Below are 21,699 nucleotides of genomic sequence, written 5' to 3'. Positions count from 1 at the left end.
GTCGATCTGCTCTTCCTCAGTGGGCTGCTTGAGCATCTGAGCTGTCTTCTGACGCCAACACTTTACAAAGTCGGAGAAGGCTTCCATGGGTTCTTGTCTAGTAGTGTGAAAATCTCGTCGAGAAGTTCCAGTACCGTCTTTGTAAGAGAACTGCTTGATGAACTCATTCATAATACGTTCCCAACCCATAGTCAGCAACTCAGGCAAACTCAGAAGCCATTTCTGTGCCACACCTTTTAGAGACATCTGGACGACGATGGCCAGCTGATCTAGGGACAGACACTATGATTGCAACATTTTTTATAATTGCGAGGTGATTACGAGGACAACCAGTTCCATCGTATTTGTGGATGTCAGGTCATTTGAAGTTGGCCAAGAGTTGTACATCAAGAAACAAAGAGATGTCTCGGAAAGAGAGTCCTGTCGACCCCTGAACCTTGATAATTTTGAGGTCGTGACTAACCTTGGCAAACTTATCTTCCCATTGCTTCAGAATCTAGGCAAGGGGATGGTTCTCATCTGCATACTGCTCTCCTAAGAACGGATCCGGTGGTTGAGCTGTAGACTAGTTTGTGGGTGGAGCTGGTATGGTTTTCTGGATTGAAGGAGGAGGTTGCTGAGGCATACTAGATACTACAGTAACTTGAAGAGGTGATCTCAATGTGGCATTCTTTTCTGAGAGATGACGGAGACTCTGAATGAGTTCAGCTACTGCTTGTTGCAGTTCTTAGATAACCTGGGACTGGTCCATTGGTTCTGCCATGATGGCCAAAGGAATTATAGGACTAGATGGTTTTGAAATTTCTACTGAACAAGTAGGAACTAAAGAACTAGGTAGTTCTGAGGTTCTCACTAAGCGAGAATCAGTTCGGTACAAGTTTTTCTCTTTCCTAGGTGCAATGGTTTCAAGTGTACGAACTTTCTACCTGCAGATGGGAATATACACTAGTTTTAGAACTTTTTCATGCAAGGAAAAAGAGTTACACAGACAATTTTAAGATTTCAAATATGATTTCTCAGGGAAATGATCTTATTTTATTCATATCTCTGATCAATTTTTACAATTTGTACAAAATGCCTATGCTAGCCTGACTTTAAGCAGTATTTTTACAAAATTTGCAAAAAACAAAGAAAGGAAACTTGATATCTTCTGTATAAAGTAATCCCTTAACTGGCAGGTTTGAGCTGCGACGAAGATATAGAGAGTCTGCAAATGTTTCTGAGAAATTTGAAGGCTCGGCATCCGAAGGGATGTGTGAGAGAAGTGCCGAGTAGTAGTCCGGATGTATCCTGTCTCCACTAGAAACACGTATGTCGTGGAGGTAGGCTACTCTACGATTCTCCCATGCTGAGTATAGAGTCCTGCCTGTATTTGCGTTGAATTCTTCAGGTGGATGGAAGTGAGAGATTGGTTCCCATGGCCGTTGCTTGCCTCCGAACTGACGCATGATTCGGTGAGGAATGTAGAAGGATGTGTCCTATAAGCCAAGGATGTGAACGTATTCGGCTCTGGCGGTGTTCATGGTGACGGCATTAGGTCTTGGAATTCTCCATGATATATCATCATCGATGAGGGTTCCTAACCAATTATGCCACTCGGGATCACTATCAAAGTGAATGCGCTGACTCCATGATGCGAAGCTCTTAATGTAAGGGATCGTACGGTGACGAGGTACTGTTATACGAAGCTTTAGGCACAACCAAATGTAAAGAAGGGTGGGGCACCTTGTGAAAGGAAGATGAGGATGTTGAAAGACATCATCAAGTCCTTTGCAGGTTTCAACAAGTATGGTTGGTATGGGGTTGGCATCTAATGACAATTGGTCTGACACACTTAGCAGGGCAAGAGAGACCGTATTAGATCTCTGACATAGGAGAAACTTAGCATATACAACGAAACAATATGCCTCGTGACGACATTGTTGAAATTTTAGGTCTTCTAAATCTCCCTCTAGAGCATAGGCATCGATGAGCCTATCTACATAAATACCATCTGATGACATGAAGTCATCCGGGTCTTGTTCTGGCATACATGAATTGGTTGAGTCCGTACCTAACCTCAAGACGGATGATGGGTCCATTTTGTAAGAACTGTAACAAAGTACAACCTTCTTCGAAAGTGGGACACACTTCCTGAAGACCAAAGCGAAAGACATGATATTGGGGATCCCAATATTTAGTCGCTGCTTTGAGAATGTTCCAATCTATTTAGATGGACTCATACAAAGTGAAGATTTCCTCATGACGGGTGAGATGGTTGAACCATAGGAAGCTATTCGACTCACTGTAACTGGGAATCCATTCGAACATCATTTCTACAGTCATGGTCTGCTTCATACAGAATATAAGAAGGAAATATTTCTGACAAACAAAAAGATAAGTACAATACCTATGCACACATTTTTATTTATTCACATTTACTTTTCTTTTACACGGAGGCCTGTAGTAGGCTAAATACAAAGCAAATGCGGTAAAAGAAAGGAAAACAGTGTTCTCTGTCTTCTGCGTAGATCGATCAACGACCGAAGATTAACATTCTACCAGCAACTTCTCTCTGTAAGGTGAGGTAGTAGTCTAGTGACACCTCGTCTCCTCGAGCTGCAGCGATGTTGAGGATAGGAATGATGTTTCTCTTTTTCCACTTGGAGGCAACTTTGTTTGCTTTCCACTGGGTGAACCCGTGTGGTAAAGAGAATTGATAGAGGGGGTGACAAACTTCCTGCTTGGCTCCATACTGGCGCATGATGCGATATGGAATATAGAAAGAGGTTTTTTCTAAGGCCAGAATTTTGACATGATTGGACTTATGGGTTGTCAAAGCAGTGGATGTGTATCCGTCTAACTTCCAAAATATGTCTCCTATAGTGCGGGTACCTAACTAAGCAATCGACTCAGACTCGGTATCAAAACGTTGACCAAATGCCCAAGCGTTGAAGTTGAAAATGGAGATGTTTATCCTAGATCTCGGGATAAAAACTCCAAGTTTGAGAGTAAGCCAAATGTATAACAGAACGGGACATCCTGAAAAAAGGAGACTCGAATCTGTAGAAACCGCATCTAGACCATTAAGGGTTTCCCCCAAAATAATAGAAACATGATTGGCTCTATCTGGGATTTGATCAACAAAGCTGAGGATGCTAGTGGAAGCTATCACAAAATTTTGAGCAGTTTACTGAGCACATACACAAAACAGAAGAGCGCTATGTCGGTGCATCTAATAGATGGAATCTTCCAAATCTCCATCTGGGGAGAAGGCACGGAGAAGGAAATTGGTTAACACACCGTCATTATTTTGAAATATGGAAGGTTCAAAATGACCCCAGCAAAACAATCGTTGGACGGATGATGGGTATCGGCCCGTGATTGTAGGAGTGATCATAGTCCCATCAGGTGACACTCTTAGCAAAGAGCAAAATTCTTCATAAGTTGGACACATCTCTTCTGTGCCAAAATGGAAAACATGATACTGAGGGTCCTGAAACGTAGCAGTTGCCCTAAGAAAATCCATGTCTACCAAGATGGTGGGTAAGAATGGGATGAAGTTTTCATTGGGATCTATCATCCATCTGATGTGTATAAGACTTTCGAGAGAGTAGAATCGATTCATCCATTCAACTAGTTATCCTGGGTCATCCATGATCTATTTACATAGAAAACAGAAAACAAAACAAGGTAAAACAGTTGTAAAATGCTCGGTAAAGCATTTGTTTTAGTATTTTTGTGTTTTTTTTTCAATTTTTACAAATTAAGGACGGATCCTAAACAGGCGAGGGGTTGAGAGCAATGTCTGCCCTTATGAACTGTGACTTGAGAAGACACCCCTGGAAAGATTGAATTTGATAAGGGTTTAGATAAAGATCTGACCCTGCTTTCGAGATGACAATTTGAACAGAGGTCCGGCACTTTGATTATGACAAAGGTTGAGTTGGGTATATCTTCTCGTGAGAGGATATATTCATTCGAACGGAGCCCTGACACTCTAACCATGAAAAAGTAGTCAGGATAGGTTTGTCTTCAAAGGAGAAGAAAACCTGACTTGAGCATAACTCTTGAGTTGTGACCCTGATTATGGTTAGAAAAGGGGTCTATCTTCCCAGAGGAAGATAGAGACAATTTGGGTAGAGTTCCACCGCTGCTTTGACCATAACGGATGGTCTGGATGAGTCTTACCTTTGGAGAAGACTAACTTGATTTGAGCGGAGCTCGGGTACTGTGACCAGAACAATAGTCATGATAATACTGTCTTCTTATAGGAAGATGGGTTCCTTTGGGCAGAGCTCCCCCTCTTTCGACCATAAAAATGGTCGGAATAAGTCTATCCTAATGTGAAGAGATAGATTGAACGAGGGATTTGACAGGAATGGTCGGGACAAGTTTATGAGATAGATAGACTTATCTGAGCAGAGCTTCACCGTATTGACCATAATGATGGTCAGGACGGATCTAGACTCTTAGATATTAGAGCCTAATGAGGCTAAGACCAAGATGGTCTGGACACACCTATCTTTATGGAAATATATATTTATTTGGGTAGAGCCTCGCTCCTTTGACTATAACGATGGTCAGAAAGGAAGATGAATGAGAGGTTCAGATTTCAAAGTGAACTAATAACCTTTATTTATGGAAGATGGGACCAGAATGTGGGTCTTTTGGTTAATCTTGTTAACCGTAAGGCGGACATTCCTCCAGGGTACAATAGTTGCTTATCCAAAGAAGGTGATAGTATGGGTTTGCAACTATGACTCTGGACAAAACGAAATGTTTGAAATAACCCCTAGTTTTAGGTAGAATTGAGCTGCAGCCGGAGCGCATTGGGCTAGGGTAATGACATCCCTAGTAAGAATTAAGGCAACCTGGAGACACCTTTCTAGACTCGCTTGGCATGCCCTAAGTGGGCCATAGGTTTAGTGTATTCCTATTTTGGGAATATGCTCACATCTCTCGAGAGTAACTGTTTTTGGCTTTGCCTAACTCTAAGATCAGCATGCCCTATGTGGGCATGGTATACATCTATGTGCGTATGCTGGACTTATGTGTTGTAATGAAGGCTTGAAGGTCCCTCTCGCCGAAGTGATCGAACAACCCTTGCCAGGTGCTCCCCAGCGCAATGGGAAGTTCAATACATCATCATTTTAATGCCACCACAAGACGTACAAAGAGGTGGTGCTTTCATATCAAATGGAAGCGTGGCAAACAATAATCCGGGTAATGACATCCCAAACGCCACCCATCCGTCCCAAGGGCTAGTTACTCCCGAGGGTAATAGGTATGCAAAACATGGTGTGTGCAGTGTTTGCATAAAATAAAAAGGGTAAACCTAGGTGACTCCAGGGGCATTTTCGCACAATTTAGCGACAATTTAGAGCATTGGCTCAAGCAATCCCTGCAGAACAAGCATATGATACTGAAAGGCGAAAAAGCCAAGTTAATTGATCAAATTTTTTGAAAATGCCAAGTCAAGTCAATATAGAGCTACGTAAAAAAAGGTGGTGCTTTCACATCAAATGGAAGCGTGATAAACAACAATCCGGGTAATGACATCCCAAACGCCACCCATCCGTCCCAAGTGCTAGTTACTCCCGAGGGTAATATGTATGCAAACATGGTGTGTGCAGTGTCTGCATAAAATAAAATGGGTATAGGTGCCTCCCGGGGCATTTTTGCTCAATTTGGCGGCAATTTAGAGCATTGGCTCAAGCAATCCCTATAGAACAAGCGTATGGTACTGAAAAGTAAATCCAACGCTTGTTTTAGTTTGCTCGTTAGGAGCATTCGCAATTTGCGAAGTGTTCGCAACTTGCGGGTGCCCCTAAAAGCTACATCGGCTTAAGGATAACCCTAATAAAGGCGGAAAAAGCCAAGTTAATTGATTGAATTTTTTGAAAATGCCAAGTCAAATCAATATAGAGCTATAACGCCACCACAAGGGCGACGTGCAAAAAGGTGGTGCTTTCATATCAAATGGAAGTGTGACAAATAACAATCCGAGTAATGACATCCCAAATGCCACCCATCCATCCCAAGTGCTAGTTACTCCCAATGGTAATAGATATGCAAAACATGGCGTGTGCAATGTTTGCATAAAATAAAAAGGGTAAGCCTAGGTTCCTCCCGGGGCATTTTTGCTCAATTTGGCTGCAATTTAGAGCATTGGCTCAAGGAATCCCTGCAGAATAAGCGTATGGTACTAAAAAGTAAATCTAACACTTGTTTTATTTCGCTCGTTAGGAGCATCCGCAATTTGCGAAGTGTTCGCAACTTGCGGGTGCCCCTGAAAGCTACATCGGGTTAAGGATAACCCTAATAAAGGCCGAAAAAACCAAGAATTGATTGAATTTTTCAAAAATGTCAAGTCATGTCAATATAGATCTATAACCTTTTGATTTTCCATAAACAAGTCTGCAGACAAAGGATTTGTAAATCTTTCCCCAGTAGAGTCTCCAATCTGTGGGAACCAGTTTTTTCCCGCGAGCGCGAGGCGGCAGGAGATCACCACAACGGATTCTCTGGGAGTGTTAGTTGATATTTGTTTCTTGCGGGCTTGGGACTGTGATTTGGACCCCGCAAGAAAGAGAAACTCAGAGTTGCCACATAGGTCAGGGCCTAGGACCCGTGGTTGTTCCTCCAATGAAAATGGGAGTGTTACCGGAGTTTCATCGGAGGAAAAGTAACCAAAGGGGTTCTTTTGTTTTGGGCCTAACACCTTGTAATTTTACTTTGTTTGTTAAGGCATGGTCCTTACAGATATCTGGGTAAGGGTTATGGTTACAATCGGGGAAGGTGTTAGGCACCCCTCTTGCCCGGATGAATCCGGTCACTTGAGTTGATTTGGCATTTTTCGAAGAATTTAATGAGGATAACTTATCTTTTTATCCTTTATTTGGATTATGCTTGATTCCAGAATGTAAATAAAATGAATTTACAAAAAGACCGAAAATAAGTGGTAGTTATCCTGATTGAGATCGTATGTTGTTTATGATTAACTTAAATTAAACGGAAAAGAGAATACAGGAAGGAAAAGAAACTTTGGGTTAATAATTCCCTCTGTTTGTCCAACACTGTAGAGCGACAGGGCTCTCGTCCCTGTCTCGTTTGTTTATGGTAGAACCGGAGACAGAGTGGTGGGATAAGGAGAGTGAACGTAGCCCTATTTACAGAGAGGAGAGGGGTTTACGTTACACGATTTAGGGAAATATGAGCCCTAAACCCCGTAACTACCCAGTTTTGTAATATAAATGCAGAAAGTCGGGAAATAAATGTAAATTTACCGGTGGTGTGAGAGAGTTTCGTGAGAAACCGGCGGCGTAACAGCTCTGATTAGACGAGGAGGTTCTGGTTTTGCCAGGATTTTGGCAGAACAACATCGCTTCTTGGACACAGGAGCTTCGGGTTCACTGAGATTTCGGCAGAACAACGGCACTATTTAGATAATAGGGCCTTGCATTCTCCAAAAGTCCGCAGCGCAACGACGCTATGTTGACGAAGGAACTTCAAGTTTGCCAAGATTTCGGTAGAACAACGGCGCTATTTAGATAATAGGGCCTCGCGTTCTTCAAAATTCAGCAGCGTAACGGCGCTGTGTTGAGAAAAGGGCTTCTGGTTTGCCGAGATTTCTGCAGAACAATGGCGCTATTATGGAAAAAATAGCTCGTGGTTCTGTGAAATTCAGCAGACTGATGACTTTATTTGAAGAATGTCGCTCCGAGTCTTCAAAAATTCGGCAGAGTGTTGACGCCCAGTGTGAGCTACCTAAGTATTTCTCTACTTCTCTCTTCTAAAGCAAAGAAACTAGGGTTTTCTTATTCTCAGAAGGGTTTTTGAATTGAAAAACCAAAAGAGGGGGGAAACCAGGGGTTAAAAACTAACTAGAGAGATTTAAAACCAAATAAATCTGATCTTTACTCTTACCCCCCCTATTTATAGGGTTCGGGGCTGGAATTTCGCAGGGTGCGAAAATTTCGCACCCTGCGAATTTGGAAGAAATCCAAATTATCAGGGTGCGAATTTGGCTGACACTATCAGGTCGGCAAGAGTTGGAAAATGTGATTTTTTTGTTTCTTTTGGTTTCAAAAAATGTGATTTTTCTCTCTTTTGACAAGTTTTCGGGAAGTTTCGGCGGACCGTGTGGTACCCTGATCCCGCGAGAGGGGTGTGGGGCGCGAGCCGCCGCTCTCTCTCTCTTGGTCTCTCGTATCCACGCGATTGGCGTGTGCATTTTATTATTGATTTGAATTAATCTTTCCTGTGAACTTGGGATCACTAAGGCAATCCGAATTCCACACGAAAGAGACTGACAGAGTCGCCACCTAGATGTGGGATCTAGGACCCGTAATTAACCAGAAATCTAGACTCGCTACCTGGTTACGAGAATGGAAGGTATGGGGAGTTATCCACCACATGCACCATTCTTGCCCGATAATCGGTCTTCGATTCCAAAAGCTAACTCTTTTAAATTTATTTTAAATGGCTCATTCAACTCTATGTTAATGTGCGAACTAAGTGACATGCATCCTATGATCTAATTTCAATGTGAATCCTAAATGTGTATCTTGATTTATTAATTTGTCTGGATTCAATCTAAGTGAAAGTTCTCCTAAAATTCTAATTTCATGGAAAGTCCTAAGTGATTTGATTAAGCATTTACAAGAAAATTAATATACAAAACACCACAATTTGTTGTGGTGCCGACTCGCGGGTGGTATGCCATCAGACATCCAAGCTGCCTACGTACCCAAGCCTCACTGGGATCAGAGTCGACGTAGTTCGGTGCACCTAAGCTAAGCTACTTATGCCTAACTCAACTAGGACACCGACCTAGACGGGATTGACTGTTTCAACAGTTTTAGGAGAAGTTATTTAATTCAAGTTGAGGATTTTATTATCTTAAGATTTCATCTAAGATGCTATATGATTCTCATCTAAATGCAAATGGCTTAGACTAATGCAGGTTTGCCTACATCCTAGTTTACTAGGCTTGTCCTAGGGAAAGATTGGGTGACTAGTGTAACTAGACCTATGGCACGGTTGCTATACATAGCAAACGTCCGTGATGAGGCTGGACTCCTAACTCTAGGACTCCCTAAAACCTAAGACTCCCTAAAACTTAGGACACGACACGACACCGGTGTTCCTAAATTGGGCTCTAAGGGTCCTTACGACGGAAACCGTAATCCAACGGTTCCGAGAGACACGAGGTGAATCGATTTCAGTTCTTGAGGTTAGTGAAAAAAGGGATGGAAGAGATGATGAAATAGTGTGAGGGAATGAGAAAGATAGAGAAAGGTGCGACTGAACTTGGGAGTGCCAAATTGCCTACGTACCCCGCGATGGGGATCAAGCCACACGTAGTTCCGCTGGCGAGGTTGCTTGGATTTTGGAAGACAGAATTGGTATTTGTATCAGGAATCGGGTTTGTATTTGAGCATTGGACTTGAGATTCAGAAACATTGATTTATCAATGGGATTTTGGAATTGGGAATTTGCATCAAAGAATTGAGCATATAGGAATCATCAAGGGTTTGAATTTTGGGAATTCAAAATGGGCGGGCTTATGAGATTCGGCCAAATGGATTCAGACATGCGACTCAGATTGTGTTGGGATATGACTTGGTTAGGCAAAAGGGAGGAAGTTCTATTAGGTGTAAACGGGCATTAGTAGAATAGGGGAATGACTCGGTTGTGACATGGAAGGCCGCCACTTGGTCGAATGCGACTCGGTTGCATTGGGATGGGTTGATTAAGGAATTGGATTGAGTCAACTAAGGGGAGAGTCCAATCGGTTAAAGAGGTTGAGCATACTCGACTAGAGAGTTGGGTCAACTCGACTAGGGAGGTTGGCTAGAGTTGACTCAGTTGAGCTGGGTTGGGATCCCACTTGGTTGGATTGTATTGGGGCGATTTGACTTAAGCTGCAGGTGGCCTGGCTGGGTTAGATTTAATGTAACCAGATTTATGGATAAATGGTGTGCCTCAGTGAGTGGACAAAGGTATGGCTTGGGTTGATGTGACTCGGTTATAGGGTTTAAGGCTTATGGGTATGGGGTTTAGTGAGTTGGGTCTAAGTTAGGAGCAAACCCGAGACTAGCCATGGTCTAACCAGGAGGAAGCAGGGTACAAACCAGGGTGCGGACCAGGGTGCACCAGGGTGCGAACCAGCAGGGAACCAGGGTGCGAACCAGCAGGGGAACCAGGGTGCAACCAGCAGGGAACCTGGGTGCAACCAGCAGCGAACCTGGGTGCAACCAGGGTCTAACCAGAGTGCGAACCAGCAGGGAACCAGGGTGCGAACCAGTATCGAACCTGGGTGCAACCAGCAACGAACCTGGGTGCAACCAGGGTCTAACCAGAGGCTAACCAGGGGGAACCAGGGTGTGAACCAGGGTACGAACCAGAGTACAACCAGGGGCTGGCCAGGGTGCGAATTAGTAGGGAACCAGAGTGCGAACCAGCAGGGAACCAGGGTGCGAACCAGCAGGGAACCAGGGTGCAACCAGTATCGAACCTGGGTGCAACCAGTATCGAACCTGGGTGCAACCAGCAGCGAACCTGGGTGCAACCAGGAGCTAACCAGAGGCTAACCAGGGGGAACCAGGGTGTGAACCATTAGGGAAAAATAAAAATGAAGATCAGATGGGTTAAGAGAAGAGGGAAACATGTATAACTTCAAAGTCTACCATCAAGAAGAATATGAGTAAAGATTGATCCTAGATGCTTCCTAACATGGTTTTTCTTTTAAAGTAAAAGATATGCATGAAAACAGACCCTACATAAAATTGAAATAAATGCCTACCTCTTTGAAAACCCACTTTGTGTTTGATTTTTCTTTGATGTTAATTCCTTGAAGATGATTCCTTGCTTGATAATGACCGCTTTTGATATATATCACCCAACGTATAAAATCACCCGATCCGGCAAGGATGGCCGATCCCTTGAAGAGATGAGGGAGAGGGATGAGTTTTCTAAGAGAGGGGTTCTTTTTTTTCTTCTCTTCTTCCTTCTCCTCCTTTGGATGGTGGGATGAGAGGGTATTTATAGGAGAATGGGATAGGAGGTTAGGTGAGGTTAGGTGAGGTTAGGTAAGGTTAGGTGAGGTTAGGTGGTTAGGTGAGGTTAGGTGAGGTTAGGTGAGGTTTGGATGGTTAGGATGAGAGGAGAGGTTAGGTGAGGTTAGGTGAGGTTTGGATGGTTAGGATGAGAGGAGAGGTTAGGTGATTTTGGATGGTTAGACCTAGGTCGAGATCTGCCATTGATCTAACGATTTACGGAAATCGGGTCTCGGAATGGAATCAGGGTCCGGGCTATGAAGTGACCCTAGCTTATTTTGTCCCGATTGATGATCCGTAAAGTCAGATCAAGATATTAATGACCTAAAACATATAAATCAATGATAGAGGGGGTTCTCACATGGATTTAACACACTAAATTCACCAATCAGGGTATTTTTCAATTTTTCGGGTCTAATCATCTCACCAGGTACATCTCTTTATCATTTTGTTTTTTTCAAAAAATTTGAGGATGCATACTTTACCAATGAAATTCTACGGATCAATATATTAGGTTATTGTTGGTTAAAGTAAGGCAAAATGTGGGTGTCTACAGATGCCCCTCTTTGGTAGAGACGACGTAGTCATCGAATACCAAAGTCAAAATGACAGAACCATTTTGCGTAGCTTTAATCGACAAAGAACCCCCTAAACACAATGCAACCTAATATAATGCAAGACCTTAGATGAAATCCTAGAATTGGAATGCAATAAAACAAACCCGCTGCGGTGCCGCTGGCAACGAGAGAAATGGGATACCATTTTCAAATGGATTTTCGGAGGGAAAGGAATATCGCTTTTGAACAGCTTCAGAGGAAATGAGACGTCATTTTCAAATGGTCTCAGAGAGAATAATGGATGACTTTTGAAAGATTCTTAATGAAAACGCAGCATCATTTTTTAATGGGCTTGGGCAAGATGAAATACCGTATTTATACGGATTCGAAGGAAATGAGACATCATAGTTGTATGATGTTCAAAGGGTATAAGAGACCATAGTTGTATGGACTCGAAGAGAATGAAATACCGTATTTGTACGGATTCCAAGGAAATGAGACATCATAGTTGTATGATGTTCAAAGGGGATAAGAGATCATAGTTGTATGGACTCGAAGAGAATGAAATACCGTATTTGTACGGATTCCAAGGAAATGAGACATCATAGTTGTATGATGTTCAAAGAGGATAAGAGACTATAGTTGTATGGACTCGAAGAGAATGAAATACCGTATTTGTACGGATTCCAAGGAAATGAGACATCATAGTTGTATGATGTTCAAAGGGGATAAGAGACCATAGTTGTATGGACTTGAAGAGAATGAAATACCGTATTTGTACGGATTCCAAGGAAATGAGACATCATAGATGTATGATGTTCAAAGAGGATAAGAGACCATAGTTGTATGGTCTCGAAGAAAAGAGGCACCGTTCTCAAACGGGCTCGAAGAATTTAGAGATTTTTCATAGGATTGGATTTATTATTATTTTTTTGAATCGGGGATTGGATTTGATGAATTTTTTTTTAATTTATTTTTTTTAATTTTATTTTTGGAAAATGAAACATCATAGTTGTATGATGTTCAAAGGGGATAAGAGACCATAGTTGTATGGACTCGAAGAGAATGAAATACCATATTTGTACGGATTCCAAGGAAATGAGACATCATAGTTGTATGATGTTCAAAGGGGATAAGAGACCATAGTTGTATGAACTCGGAGAGAATGAAATACCGTATTTGTACGGATTCCAAGGGAATGGGACATCATAGTTGTATGATGTTCAAAAGGGGATAAGAGACCATAGTTGTATGGACTCGAAGAGAATGAAATACCGTATTTGTACGGATTCCAAGGGAATGAGACATCATAGTTGTATGATGTTCAGAGAGTATAAGAGACCATAGTTGTATGGACTCGAAGAGAATGAAATACCGTATTTGTACGGATTCCAAGGAAATGAGACATCATAGATGTATGATGTTCAAAGAGGATAAGAGACCATAGTTGTATGGACTCGAAGAAAAGAGGCACCGTTCACAAACGGGCTCAAGGAGAAGACGAGACCATTTACAAATGGACTCGAGAAATGAGGCACCGTTCACAAACGGGCTCAAAGAAACAAGATAGCTTTGATTGATGAACTCAACAACGAAGAATTTAGAGTTTTTTCATGAACTTGAATTTGACATAGGATTGGATTTGATGAATTTTTGATTTTTCAGAAATAAGGCACCGTCCACAAACGGGCTCAAGGAGGACATGAGACCGTAAATGGACTCAGAAAAATGAGACACCGTTCACAAACGGGTTCAAGGAGAAGACGAGACCATTTACAAATGGACTCGAGAAAAGAGGCACCGTTCACAAACAGGCTCAAAGAAACAAGATAGCTTTGATTGATGAATTCAATAACGAAGAATTTAGAGATTTTTCATGAACTTGAATTTGACATAGGATTGGATTTGATGAATTTTTGATTTTTTTGAACTTAATGAAATCGAGGATGTTATAGATCGTGCCTGACAAAGATATCGGAAACTAGGACTTTGACGAATGATGAAACGGCAAACCGAAGAACCATTACTAACAAGAATGGATTAGAAACACTTTTATGAAACTTCAACAAGATTTTTCTCAAAGAGACTGCTGGTCTTGTCTTTGGGGATTTGGATAACTGAAACCTTGAACAAGACACTTAAAATTGGTAATCTAGAACAACGGCTCTCTTGGATATAATCATGGAAAAGTGGGACTTGCCTCTTGATAGGTGTTTAGATAAACATTTCTTGACCAGGATAGTATTTAACTAACTGGAAGGAAATTCTAAATTTTAACGGTTCATCTTTCTGAGAAATTGGCTCGACCATCATTGCATCTGAGGCTCTTCCAAGCTTAAGATGCCTTCCTGGGGTATGATCTTTTTACGGAAGCTGGGCTTTCTGATGTTTCTACTTCTGAATTCTTCTGGGTTGATCATCTTTGAAATATAGCTGTTTGACTAGATTCTCGAACTTTTTCAGGTACAATCGCAGGGAGCTGACGAGGCCGGGCCTCCTTCACCGAGACAGTTGCATCATTTGGACATATGGATGACGATTGACTCTTTTTAAATAGAAAACTTAGATAAAAGGCACTACTCAAAGGATTGAGGAGCTCTAAAGGAGTGAACATAGAATAACAACGATTGATTAACTACACTGACAGACACAGTAATGCTTCTGACTTAGTTAACGTTTTATTTGGTAAGTCTATCCTTTCAAGGAATATTTTTTTCAATTGGTAAACACTGGACTTTTTCCTTAAAACAGTAATGCCTCAATGATTTAATTACAACTCCTAGGATTGCTTAGCTCCAATGCCCCCAGTTTTGAGGATGTCACTTGAATTTGTTTGAACTTCAATTGATCTTCAGTCCTGATACCGGCTGTAACCTTCTTATAAATTTGCTTGAACTTCAGTTGATCTTCAGTCTTGATACTGGCTGTAGCCTTCTTATAATGATTCTCTTACCGTGACCAAGTCACCTCTTCAGGGTTTTTAACTTGGCGGACCGTGGTAGCCTTAACTTTTGCCTGAACCGTCTTTCTAGGTTTTCGATTCAGCAGGCTATCCCCTTAGCTTTTGCCTAAGCCGCCCTTTCGGGTTTTCAACTTAACAGGGGAATGATCTTAAATTTTGCCTAAACCGCCCTTTCAGGTTTTCAGTCTAGCAGATCTTCAAAACTCCATTTTTTTTTATTCATCATCATTTTTTTTTTTTTTTCGGGACCTAGATCATTAGTTCTGAACACCGGAAGGACTTTATAGGTAGGATAGGGCTTTTCAAAGAATGGCTTAAGGTTCAACAAAGATTTCGACCGAACCTGTGAATAGGTTGCCTACATATCCCCATGTAGGAATTAGGACGTGTGTAGTTCAGGGCAAATGCCCCTAGTTTGAAAATAAATTGTTTGAAGGTTAATTGATTTTTCTTTTTTTCTTTTCTTTCTGGAATAATTATCTTCTCTTCTTTTGGAACTTGTCCCTCTTTTTTTTTGGAACGATTGATTTTTCTTTTTCTTTTTCTTTTGAATCGACCGAACTCGGTTTAACCGAGCTGCCTACTTACCCCAGTGTAGGGATCAGGTCTCGCGTAGTTCGGGGCGAATGCCCCGAGTTTGATGGGTTTTCAAGAAAATTTGATTTAGGCTCGAAGGGTTTGCAAATCGGTATTCTTTTGACATTGGGTTTTGATTTTGGGATTTAATCGGCCAAAGGAGGCCTTTCGATGTTCAGATTGGGAATCGATCTAGGTTACTAGAGTCTGTCTGGTACTGATTATTTATTTCTTTTTTTTTCTCTTTTTTTTTTCACGGAGTTTGACGGCATTTCCAGGTAAGATAATGGATTTTCTTCTTTCAAGATTCTAATGCGTGCTTTCGGCTTTCATAGAGCGAAACTTGTTCTTCGACATCCTCCATCTATGGATTTGTAACTCTTGATATCTGATGATCACTTTTCAATGCTTGCTCTTGAACTTCTTATCTCGAATTTGATGGCTTCATGTTATGAATTTGAGAACTAAGGTCATCGATTGGAAATATGAAAGTTGTTTCTACTCCATGCCCCTTGCATAGCATATGATATTCACTTCATTCATTTTCTTTGAGCTTTCCATCTATGTCTTGCCCCTGGTATCGGTTGTAGCTTTTCTAGACAATCTTCTTATTCTTGAAATAATTTTATCAATTCTTCACACTCTTTAGAGGGTAATGTATTTTCAATCGGCATTCACTGAATCAAAGTTTCAGTGCCAGTGTTTATCATTTCAATTTCATCTTTGAAAGGTTGGGATTGGCGCTCCTCCTCTCGTTCAAGTAATTGCTGTGACTCAAGTGGAGTTTCGTCAATTTTGTCCTCATTTGAAGAGGGAGTCTTATTTTAAGATCAGAAGCACACTTAAGAACAGACACAAGTGAACTTTTTGGAACTGACCGAAATTTTATTTAAAGAAAAGCTATTACATCAGACGACCTATCCTGAACATGCTCAGGATTCACAACTCTAAATAAGAAAGGGAAACAGAAGATAACTTGCCTGAACTAGGCATTGACCTTTAACTGTAAGACCGGACTCAACAATTATACTGACCATGATGACTGACTCAACATAAAATAGTAAGTGACTAAAACTTTAACTACTGCAACTGTTTGGCGTTGAAGGCTCGGCGAAGGCTGGTTCGTTCTGAACATCATCATGGCTGATACTTTCAATTTTGGACAATGATGACTGATTCGCATAGGGAAATGCCCCTAGCTCAAGGATTCTGAGAGTGAACTCTGAAGGACTTAGCAAAATAATCTTGAAAAAGGTAGCCCCTAGAGGAGGAACAGACCAGGGGTACAAGCAAGATTGGATTATCTGGACCAGGCATGATCAGATCATGAGAACGCATAATCGAAAGATTGTGAGATTCTGCATCTGCCAGTTAGGGGATGGCATGAAGATACGATCGAATCGTATGACAGAAGAACGAAAGACGCACGATCAAAAGATTAGATGAGATAGCATAAGATTGCTTTCAACGGATAGATCATGAATGACTAATCCTATGAGATCTTTGGAAATGATGGGATTTATATCCTAACTCAAAGGGAATTTTTTTTTTTTCACATTTTATCAGTGTTACCTGAAGGCATCAACCTTAATCCTAATCTATCGGAGTGGAGAGAGAATCTCGACTCATGACTTTGTTCGTGTATATAAGGACCGATCGTGACCATTGGAAGAAGGACCACGGCCTAATCTAGACACCAATGGGTAGGATATCCTAAACTAGGCTCACACACGTGATGCACATGTGTTCGTATACTACATGCATGTGTGGGTTAATCTAGGGGTAAGGCCAAGAGTTCCCTTAGCGCGAATCCCTGCTCGATATACTGTACCAGTGTCCGGCGTATCAGTACGTGAACAAGAGATCCGTTTACGTACCATAAAGGTACCAGGCTAAGGGTGGAATGCTTCTCTAGCACAGAGGCACCAGGTGATGAAATCCCAGTCAACCATGCTAGATAACACTCCGGGTTCCTAAAATAGGACGTGTGTGCACGTGAGATGCAAGGGTTTAGATGCAAGTGATGTAAGTGTGTGCAATAAGTTCGCGCGATCTATGATGCCTTCAGGTTTTGTTAGATTAAGTTTGAGTAAAATGTGATGAGAAAATAAAACAAGACAAACTAATCTGACAAGTATACAAGAGATAGAGTTCTTATGAGCCAGTTAAATTAAATTCAAATGAATTATCTTTTGGAATTTTAATGAAGTTAGGTGATCCCCAGCAGAGTCGCCAGACTGTGGTACCCTGATCCCGCGAGAGGGGTGTGGGGCGCGAGCCGCCGCTCTCTCTCTCTTGGTCTCTCGTATCCACGCGATTGGCGTGTGCATTTTATTATTGATTTGAATTAATCTTTCCTGTGAACTTGGGATCACTAAGGCAATCCGAATTCCACACGAAAGAGACTGACAGAGTCGCCACCTAGATGTGGGATCTAGGACCCGTAATTAACCAGAAATCTAGACTCGCTACCTGGTTACGAGAATGGAAGGTATGGGGAGTTATCCACCACATGCACCATTCTTGCCCGATAATCGGTCTTCGATTCCAAAAGCTAACTCTTTTAAATTTATTTTAAATGGCTCATTCAACTCTATGTTAATGTGCGAACTAAGTGACATGCATCCTATGATCTAATTTCAATGTGAATCCTAAATGTGTATCTTGATTTATTAATTTGTCTGGATTCAATCTAAGTGAAAGTTCTCCTAAAATTCTAATTTCATGGAAAGTCCTAAGTGATTTGATTAAGCATTTACAAGAAAATTAATATACAAAACACCACAATTTGTTGTGGTGCCGACTCGCGGGTGGTATGCCATCAGACATCCAAGCTGCCTACGTACCCAAGCCTCACTGGGATCAGAGTCGACGTAGTTCGGTGCACCTAAGCTAAGCTACTTATGCCTAACTCAACTAGGACACCGACCTAGACGGGATTGACTGTTTCAACAGTTTTAGGAGAAGTTATTTAATTCAAGTTGAGGATTTTATTATCTTAAGATTTCATCTAAGATGCTATATGATTCTCATCTAAATGCAAATGGTCCCTTAGACTAATGCAGGTTTGCCTACATCCTAGTTTACTAGGCTTGTCCTAGGGAAAGATTGGGTGACTAGTGTAACTAGACCTATGGCACGGTTGCTATACATAGCAAACGTCCGTGATGAGGCTGGACTCCTAACTCTAGGACTCCCTAAAACCTAAGACTCCCTAAAACTTAGGACACGACACGACACCGGTGTTCCTAAATTGGGCTCTAAGGGTCCTTACGACGGAAACCGTAATCCAACGGTTCCGAGAGACACGAGGTGAATCGATTTCAGTTCTTGAGGTTAGTGAAAAAAGGGATGGAAGAGATGATGAAATAGTGTGAGGGAATGAGAAAGATAGAGAAAGGTGCGACTGAACTTGGGAGTGCCAAATTGCCTACGTACCCCGCGATGGGGATCAAGCCACACGTAGTTCCGCTGGCGAGGTTGCTTGGATTTTGGAAGACAGAATTGGTATTTGTATCAGGAATCGGGTTTGTATTTGAGCATTGGACTTGAGATTCAGAAACATTGATTTATCAATGGGATTTTGGAATTGGGAATTTGCATCAAAGAATTGAGCATATAGGAATCATCAAGGGTTTGAATTTTGGGAATTCAAAATGGGCGGGCTTATGAGATTCGGCCAAATGGATTCAGACATGCGACTCAGATTGTGTTGGGATATGACTTGGTTAGGCAAAAGGGAGGAAGTTCTATTAGGTGTAAACGGGCATTAGTAGAATAGGGGAATGACTCGGTTGTGACATGGAAGGCCGCCACTTGGTCGAATGCGACTCGGTTGCATTGGGATGGGTTGATTAAGGAATTGGATTGAGTCAACTAAGGGGAGAGTCCAATCGGTTAAAGAGGTTGAGCATACTCGACTAGAGAGTTGGGTCAACTCGACTAGGGAGGTTGGCTAGAGTTGACTCAGTTGAGCTGGGTTGGGATCCCACTTGGTTGGATTGTATTGGGGCGATTTGACTTAAGCTGCAGGTGGCCTGGCTGGGTTAGATTTAATGTAACCAGATTTATGGATAAATGGTGTGCCTCAGTGAGTGGACAAAGGTATGGCTTGGGTTGATGTGACTCGGTTATAGGGTTTAAGGCTTATGGGTATGGGGTTTAGTGAGTTGGGTCTAAGTTAGGAGCAAACCCGAGACTAGCCATGGTCTAACCAGGAGGAAGCAGGGTACAAACCAGGGTGCGGACCAGGGTGCACCAGGGTGCGAACCAGCAGGGAACCAGGGTGCGAACCAGCAGGGGAACCAGGGTGCAACCAGCAGGGAACCTGGGTGCAACCAGCAGCGAACCTGGGTGCAACCAGGGTCTAACCAGAGTGCGAACCAGCAGGGAACCAGGGTGCGAACCAGTATCGAACCTGGGTGCAACCAGCAACGAACCTGGGTGCAACCAGGGTCTAACCAGAGGCTAACCAGGGGGAACCAGGGTGTGAACCAGGGTACGAACCAGAGTACAACCAGGGGCTGGCCAGGGTGCGAACCAGGGTGCGAATTAGTAGGGAACCAGAGTGCGAACCAGCAGGGAACCAGGGTGCGAACCAGCAGGGAACCAGGGTGCAACCAGTATCGAACCTGGGTGCAACCAGTATCGAACCTGGGTGCAACCAGCAGCGAACCTGGGTGCAACCAGGAGCTAACCAGAGGCTAACCAGGGGGAACCAGGGTGTGAACCATTAGGGAAAAATAAAAATGAAGATCAGATGGGTTAAGAGAAGAGGGAAACATGTATAACTTCAAAGTCTACCATCAAGAAGAATATGAGTAAAGATTGATCCTAGATGCTTCCTAACATGGTTTTTCTTTTAAAGTAAAAGATATGCATGAAAACAGACCCTACATAAAATTGAAATAAATGCCTACCTCTTTGAAAACCCACTTTGTGTTTGATTTTTCTTTGATGTTAATTCCTTGAAGATGATTCCTTGCTTGATAATGACCGCTTTTGATATATATCACCCAACGTATAAAATCACCCGATCCGGCAAGGATGGCCGATCCCTTGAAGAGATGAGGGAGAGGGATGAGTTTTCTAAGAGAGGGGTTCTTTTTTTTCTTCTCTTCTTCCTTCTCCTCCTTTGGATGGTGGGATGAGAGGGTATTTATAGGAGAATGGGATAGGAGGTTAGGTGAGGTTAGGTGAGGTTAGGTGAGGTTAGGTAAGGTTAGGTGAGGTTAGGTGGTTAGGTGAGGTTAGGTGAGGTTAGGTGAGGTTTGGATGGTTAGGATGAGAGGAGAGGTTAGGTGAGGTTAGGTGAGGTTTGGATGGTTAGGATGAGAGGAGAGGTTAGGTGATTTTGGATGGTTAGACCTAGGTCGAGATCTGCCATTGATCTAACGATTTACGGAAATCGGGTCTCGGAATGGAATCAGGGTCCGGGCTATGAAGTGACCCTAGCTTATTTTGTCCCGATTGATGATCCGTAAAGTCAGATCAAGATATTAATGACCTAAAACATATAAATCAATGATAGAGGGGGTTCTCACATGGATTTAACACACTAAATTCACCAATCAGGGTATTTTTCAATTTTTCGGGTCTAATCATCTCACCAGGTACATCTCTTTATCATTTTGTTTTTTTCAAAAAATTTGAGGATGCATACTTTACCAATGAAATTCTACGGATCAATATATTAGGTTATTGTTGGTTAAAGTAAGGCAAAATGTGGGTGTCTACAGACCGTAACTCCTTCGTTTGGACTCCGAATCGCACGCGGTCAGATCTGTTAGATTCCTCGTTCCGAAGAGAATCCAATGAACCTAATATCGGTGGTTTTCAAAATACAAAGTGTTTTTTCATGAACACGAATGTTTGCCCCAAAGTTAACTTCTCGGTTGAAAGGCCGTGTGGAAACAGACTTTTTGGCCGTGCCGTAAAAGGCAGGATACCATGTAAAGACGGGCTTGGGTTTCACCTCAGGGGTAAAGTTCATTTTTGAAAAATAGTCCTAATTAATAACCCAGAGAGATGTTGAGAGAAATACTATATGTGTTCTGGGACTTGTCATGAGACTCTTCCTCACGACAACCTATCATTAATTCCACCTTGACAAAATTGGGTGTCTACAGTGGTCCACGTTGTTTTCCACGTATCGATGCTTAGGAAATATCTTTTTGACCCGAGTCGTGTGATTAAGCTAGAGCCACTGGAGTTGGCAGCCGATCTCTCCTATGAGGAATTGGCAGAATGTATAGTTGCTTGGAAGGAGTAGGTCTTACGTATGTAAAGGTTAACTGGAAGCACCACTCGACTGATGAGGCTATGTGGGAGCGTGAGGAGAATATGCGACAACACTATCCATTTTTGTTTTGATCTATTGTGTATATATGACAGTTTTGTATATACTCGACCGTTATTTTGATGTATGTATGTTACAGGCCTTGTCTATTTGAAAATTTCGAGGAAGAAATTTTTATAAGGAGTGGAGGGTAAAATACCCTGAATTTGAGTTTTAACTAACAATGTATACAAGGGTAAATTGGTTAACTCAAATAAATGGCAA

At 42.1% G+C, this 21,699-nt stretch overlaps 1 long non-coding RNA gene across 2 annotated transcripts; it reads right to left on the bottom strand.

Annotated features, from left to right (window-relative positions):
• Positions 1-1,179: 1,179 nt before the first annotated feature.
• LOC143854161 (uncharacterized) lies at positions 1,180-20,870 on the bottom strand. 2 transcript variants are annotated; one of them, XR_013237442.1, is made up of 3 exons: positions 10,790-20,870; positions 7,269-7,613; positions 1,180-3,640 (listed from the first exon to the last, which is right to left on the bottom strand). It is a non-coding gene; the product is annotated as an uncharacterized LOC143854161 (long non-coding RNA). The 2 variants fall into 2 exon arrangements; XR_013237441.1 differs by lacking the exon at positions 1,180-3,640 and having other exon boundaries at positions 7,016-7,613.
• Positions 20,871-21,699: the final 829 nt, after the last annotated feature.

The sequence above is a fragment of the Tasmannia lanceolata genome, unplaced genomic scaffold (genome assembly GCF_043159265.1).
Source record: "Tasmannia lanceolata isolate RefF3 unplaced genomic scaffold, GAP_Taslan_0.1 ptg000020l, whole genome shotgun sequence".
Classification (NCBI taxonomy): domain Eukaryota; kingdom Viridiplantae; phylum Streptophyta; class Magnoliopsida; order Canellales; family Winteraceae; genus Tasmannia; species Tasmannia lanceolata.
This window is presented reverse-complemented; position numbering and strand designations above follow the sequence as displayed.